The sequence below is a fragment of the Numenius arquata genome, chromosome 2 (assembly GCF_964106895.1).
Source record: "Numenius arquata chromosome 2, bNumArq3.hap1.1, whole genome shotgun sequence".
NCBI lineage: Eukaryota > Metazoa > Chordata > Aves > Charadriiformes > Scolopacidae > Numenius > Numenius arquata.
Window position 1 is genome coordinate 57,722,481 of NC_133577.1, and position 6,719 is coordinate 57,729,199.

The 6,719-nt window shown below is 42.2% G+C and overlaps 1 protein-coding gene across 1 annotated transcript in view; it reads left to right on the plus strand.

Moving 5' to 3' along the window:
• The window catches only part of SOX5 (SRY-box transcription factor 5), a 493,077-nt gene that overhangs the window by 145,353 nt on the left and 341,005 nt on the right, over positions 1-6,719 (plus strand). The window contains exon 3 of the mRNA XM_074144406.1: positions 3,968-4,128. The gene's annotated coding sequence lies outside the window, so the exon portion shown is untranslated. The remainder of the gene's footprint in view (positions 1-3,967; positions 4,129-6,719) is intronic.

Here is a 6,719-nt window from a genome sequence, read left to right on the forward strand (position 1 = left end):
CATTCACAGAAGGTGCAAATTATTATTCATTTAGCGTGCTCTGATTTCGGTTCTAAAGGTAATCCAGAAAAAAGGGAGAGGGATTTCTGTTTTATCAGCATTGTTTAAGAACTAAGATCCCTTAATTATCACACTGTACCAATAGTCTGCTACCCAACTTACTGAAGCAGTCATTCTGCTTTGAAACTAACGATTTACCCTCTAAGCAAAGGAAGATGTAAGAAAAAGTGTTTAGTCAGCAAGCAAATATACCAAATTGTATGTTTTGGCTTTTGTTGGTGCTCATGTTTCTGAGCTGCGCAAACGTGAGTCACTTACACAATACCTTTCAATCAAAAGCATCAAAGCAAAGGAGCCAGATTTCACAAGAAAAAAAAAAAAAAAGAAAAAAAAAAGGCAAAGGTGAAGTAAGGCTCCATGAGATACAGTTCTGTCAAGCTTCTGGAACCTCTTTCCAGGCTCCTTCTTTTTAGGTAACCTTGGTAGACTCTTGGTCTTATTCCTTTGTGCGATTTCTCATCATAGTAACAAAGAATTAGGTAAGATTCCTAATGACCTTGTGAAAGTATTATGGATTCTTTTACAAGAAAGTTACTTTTAATGACCTTAAAATAAAAACTTTACTGTGTTTCTGGGTTTATAGTAGTAATTAGCAATCCCCATAGTTACCATTAAAGCTGGCCTAAAATGAAAAAAAAAAAAATTCATGGAAGATTTTTATGTCTTGGAATGATAACTGCATCTTTCAAGAAAACTGTGAAATTCCTAAGAAACCAGAAGACCCCAGGAGCTACAGTGGTAGTTGCTGGTGTGGTAGAAACAGGTGAAGTTTCTGTTCTGCCTGATTCAGAGGTCCAAACTCTCTAGGTGCTGGGGCTTCTTTTCTGTGTGTCTGAGCTGTCATGGAAATTTTGTAAAAACTGAGATATTGATAATTTTTTTGTTTGTTGCATTTTAATTTTTTTAAGTAGGAAAGACTTTTCCCACAAAATTTTCTTACTAAACCTATTTCTTCCATTAAAAAAAAATAATCCGACAATAGTCATTACCAAAGTTACAAGATATTACTCCGGTTTTCCCATAAACTAAGAACATGTAATCCATGCGGTTATGTTGGCAGTTACTGTTTGGGCTTCTTGGAAAGGAACGTCTAGTGTGCTTAGACGGGATATATGTGTTGTGTGGTTTTATTGCAGAAAGGTAAATGTTCTCCTGCTCCACTCTTTTACAGTGCGTGTTTTCCCATTGATATCAATGGGACTAATTATGTATGTTAAACAGCTTTATGGGAATAAGGGTTGTGTATCCAGCCCTGCTTAATGCCAGCCAGTACTGAGGAGCAACCACCTCCGAGAGGGAGCGCAGCAGCTGCCCAGCAGCTCTCAGAAACACTGTGCATTTCTTTAAGTTGAGCTTAAGCAAAGGTGCTGGGCTTCTTTGGAAGAATTATCCAGAAGCAAAACCTAATTTGCTGTGTTCTGATTTTATTATTCTAACTAAAGTGGCATTTTTGGTAAGGTGAATAGAAGAATCCGCATTATCTCTGGTTGGTTGGGTGGGTTTTTTGGAGAGAGGCAAATGTGCTTGACATAACTGGTTTTCTCTGCATGTCCCATCATATTTAATCTTTTGACACAGCTGCTTGCTTACAGTATGGTTGGGAGTACTATCCACTGAAAAAAACATTGTCCTTGGAATTTGTCGCTTGGAATTTGGCAGAAAACTACCATATTTATGCATTTTTTTTCTCTTAGACTGCTTAATAGAGGTGGGTAATATTGTAAGAGAAGTGGAAAGTGTTCCCAGTTCTTAACAAGATAAGAAAATGTTTCTTATGTGTGATTTGAAAAGAGATGAAGTGTCAGCGAGGTAGAGATACATGAAAACTATTGCGCACTTAGTAGGAGCCACAGAGGAGGAATATCTCTCACCAGCAGCTTGTTTGAGTGGAAGGGAAGAGAAAGAGGCAGCTTCTATGTGAAGGGAGAGGATTGGAAAAAATGTCAAGTAAAATCAGAGAACTGTATTGGCTTATTTGCTTAAAGAAACTGGTACACAGCTTTGGGATGGTTACTGAAAAGAAGAGAGCAAGTCAGGTTGAGGGCAGCTTTAAACGCTTGCCTGCTGTTGATGCTTTAGGATTTATAAAGATTCATGGGCCCCTTACGTCTTTGGAGATAGCTGAAAGAAGCAAGGAGAATGGGATGGGCTCTAAGCCACCTGAGATTTTGAGGGATTGCATGGAAATACAGGGCAGTCTGCTGGTCCCCAGGTGTAGCTTAGCTAGGGCTTAACATGTCCCACCTGCCTCAGCGTAGCTGCGTCAGAGAGAGAGGTGGTTGTGTCAGAAGTGGTATGGAGAAGGTTTTAGGCTATACCTGTCCCCAGCCAAGAGTTTGCTGCTTGGAAGTTCTTTTTCTCAGCAGCGTATGCAGGAGCTATGAAGGTTGGGCACGGTTAGATTTCAAGACCCTGAACGCACATGCCAAGCTTGGCAGTAGGGGCTGGTTGGGTCTGCAGCCACTTAAATAGGTTCTTCTCCTCACCATCCTCAGCAGATTTGTAGCTGATCTTCATCTGATGTAAGCTACAGGAGCTGCTGGCTGCCTGGCCTGTGCTGGCATTTGGGTTGGGAGTGGAGCAGATGCCCCAGTGCCTACCTGTCCCTGCCTTTTTCTGTAGAAAGCAGAAGAAAACTGTCTTAGGTGCCTTTTTTGTATTACAATAGCAGTGGATGTATTTGGACACCACAGTGACCAAATACTGAGCTATTTTTTCTTGACACATCAGTTTTTGTCTTGCGTTTACTTGAACACCATTCTCCCATCAGCAAGAGGTGTATGTCCTGTACTGAGAGGAGTCTCATGGGCCTGGGGTCCAGGGCTACGAAATTAGGCCCTAAAATTTATGAGTGTGTGCTGTTAGACAAAAATCTCATATTTGTTCTTGAGTTGTGGCCAGTCTTTCCCCTGTTAGACTGGAGGCTACAAACTTAACTAGCTTTAAACACAAAAGTTGAAATTCTTCTATATTCAACTGATGCAAGAAGTTGAAGCGTCATGTAAAACAGCGTTGCAGGATGCTGCTGTGCAACCTGAAGGGAGTCCATTTGGATTTTATGGAAGTGAGCCCTTTGCCTGCCATAAAGAAATAAGATGAACAAACACCAACACCAGACAGCCACTTTCCCAAAAGGTGCTGCAGAGTGTTTCCCAGTGAGGATTTTTTACAATGGAGCCAAGCACTATAAAGTCTCTGACTCTACTCAAAGGTTGCTGTCATTTTTCTATATGCCATGAATTATTGTTTCATGTCACAGACTAATAATAACTTCAGGTTCAGAATTCATTATAAAGAAGGAGGATTTTTCCAAGAGGGTGGTGTCTCTTTGGGACAGGGAGATGAAGAACTGCTCCATAGAGCTAGTAATAGAAATAATGGAAAAGGACCAGCTTGCCCTCACATTTCTTTTTACTGGGATGTGCACACAGGTTGCCTTCTTTTACAGGCTAGTAAGTGTTTTAAAGTTTTGGAGCTGCACATTTAAAGCTTAGATCTTACTTTTTCACTGAAGAATGGAAGTAGCTAAGTAGCTACAATAATTGGTGGTGCACATAAAATTTCAAAAATTACATTTTGGAGCTGGTGGAGCGTTTGAGGGATTTATGTCTTAACAGAATTTGCATTCCATGTAATTTGGATTTAATGACTCAGTGTAACACAGGCAAAAGGGTTTCTGAGTATGTGACTCTCCTTTTCCACGGCACAGTAGGTATTTCATCTTAATTTTTGGTTGCATGCTAAGAAATCAATATGTAAAGCAAAAGCGAACAGATACTTCAAAGGAAAGCATCATAGAAGTTGAATAGTCATTAACTGGGTTAGTATTTAAAGCTGGCATATATTTCTGGGTGGGAAAGGGCTTCAGAATGGTGCAATTCACAAACCACTTCTTCCCCTTCAACAGCTAATTCAGAGACAGCAGCTGTGTAAGCAGCCCCTTGGAAAGCGGACCAAGTGTAGTTTGTGACGGAACTGAGTGGAGATGATCCCCAGTTGAAAGTCAAAAAAGGATCTTCTTTTAAGTTCACTGAGTGACCTGCAACTCTATTCCAGCGCCTCACACAGGTAAGAGGCTTCTACAGAATCTGCATCTGCATTTCCCAAAGTGTTTTAATATGTGAATCCTAACCCTTATTCATTGGTGCCTTCGGGTTTTGAAACTACTGATGCAGTGCCACATGCCAGTACCAGGTTTTTGGTAGTTTCGTTGGGCTTTAAGGTATCTCTTTTGGCAGAATCAAGTCAGAGAGCCACGGTGCGTTTGTCAGCAATCCTACAGTAATGAATGCATATGCAGAATATGTCTGGGACCAGAATCTGAGAGTAAAAGAGGACTGTTTCTTAAATCTTTGTATCTCATATCCATGTAAATCAGGAGAAATTTGTTTGATTTCAGCAAGAAGTCCACACCAAGGTGGGAAGTGGTGTTGGCTCTCGGCCTCTTGCTGGAGCTGATTCCTGGAGAAAGTAAATTTGGTCCCGAACTGTGGTGCTGTTACAGAATATATATTTTTAGAAGAACCTGAGAAATACGGATGTGCCTTTTGAAATATTGTGTATAAACACTAGGGATCTGGCTGAGAGAGAGACTACCTGCACCATCCAGGCTGGGCCAGCTGCAGGCAGCTGTGTGGCAAACTGGTATTACTGGGCTGATGAACAGAATCCTTCAGGAAGGCGATGAGCATGGGAATGAACTCCATATTGCAGATCCCCGCCCTGAAGTTTCTTCCTTGTGCCTTCTCAGGCTCTGTAGCCTTTTATACTTGCTCTTGGGTATGAGGTGCCAGGTTCCTAGGCAGACCTGGGCTTTCCTTTTTTCTTTATATAGGATAAACTGTGCAGTCCATATAAAATGCCCTGCCATGTGAGTTGCTTGAGAAAGTCATGTTCTGTGGGAGCTGGGGTCATACTCTGTGTCTGCTCACTGGAGGGACAATGCCTTTTAGATCATGAGAACTGAGGGCTGCTTTGCTTCATCATCGTTTCGTTGGGGGTGAACAGCCAGAAAATAGGCAATTCTATTCCCTGTGGCTTAGTTTCAGAGATAGGTCTTCGGGCCAGTAATATCCTTCTTTCGCAGCTAAAGTTCCCACAAGATCTCTGTATGAAGATGTAGGCAGTGCACTGAATGTGCGCAACGCATCCTGTTCTCGCCCCCCCACCCTCCCAAGTGCTGCTTCTTGTGACTGCGTGATGCTGACGCTGGTGGAGAGGACCCCCCTCAAAATGAGGAGCTGCCTCTGCAGCTGCATGGGCAGCGAGAGCCAGGGTGCTTCCACGGGGCAGCAGGCACAAAAGCCGCTTTCTGACAGATAGCGTCCTTATTCCTTAATCATTAGCCCTGATGAAGGGGTTTTGTTATATTTAAAAAAAAAAAAGAAAAAGAAAAAGCAAAGAGAAAAAAGAAGCTGAGAAAGAAAACAGAAAGAGAAAAGAAACAGCCAAGGAGGAGAAAAGATGGGGAATAGTTGGGATTATCTCTGTGCCGTCTCTCAGGTCCAGTGACAACACGACTACAATGGGTAGCTTTCAGGACTGCATATGGTCTTCCTTCCGAGGGAGTTGATTAAGCGACTCCGGATGAAATTGAAATCCTGTGATTTGACCTTTGTCTGGCCTGGGAGGGCTGCAATTCGCATAACAATTTCCTTTTGTTCTTTGTTTGGAGTTATTAATCCAACATGAGCCTCGAATTAATCAGGGGTAGTGCGTTGTTACATTTCTAATTCACAGCTCCACTGCTTGTGTCTTTTTTAATTAAGGCCGAATGATAGCAGGCCTTAGCCCCTGATTGCAACACTTACTAACCACACATTGAGGGATGAAGAGGCTAAATAGGCAGAATGAGATTACTTCAAGGTTTTCGCTTAATTGTTTTCTTCCTTTAAGTAAAGAGCACTGAATGAACATTGTTAATGCCAGGCTGGGAGTATTTCTTTTATATATACATTACGTGCGTGTGTATGTGTGCATGCTGGGGTGGGGTGGGGGAGGTTATGACGGGTGCACCGAGGACTCAGAGCTCTAATGGGTCAAGGGTTTGTAAAATTGAAGCCTTTGGTTATTGATTTAAACCATTCCTCCCACCTCCCCTGGGGGGCAGGGGCAAGGGTAGAGGAAGGAGGAAAAGAGTTGAAGAACATTAAACTTAAGTTAACTGCATGGATTTTCTTGTATCCTGCGTGAACCCACTTGTTTGTGTAGTTTTTCTTGCTACTTACTAGTGGTTCAAAGGTAGAAAATTCAGGAAGATTGAAGGCTATCAGAGATGCTAAAGAAATGTGTTGAGAGACACAGCTCTCCGAAGCCTGGGAGTGGTAATACCGATAATACAATAAAAGCGAGTCAGTTGTGTCACACACCAGATTTTGCTCGTACTGAAGGATGTTTGACTCATGTTTCAAAAGCTGTTTGTAAATTTGTTTTGTCGGAGCAGTTCCGGGCCACAAAGGCGCAGGTGCTATTCCAGGGGAATGGTGTAGATGACTTCAGTTGGTTTGAAACTCAGCCTGTGCCAGCCACTCAGGATGCTGGAAAAGAAAACGCACTGAGCACCCAGCCTTGCAACGTTTATTTGCACAAATACTTCCATTATCTTAAGAAAATAATAAGGATGGCAGGATTCATATTTGCAGGATCGGGCCCAGTGTTTT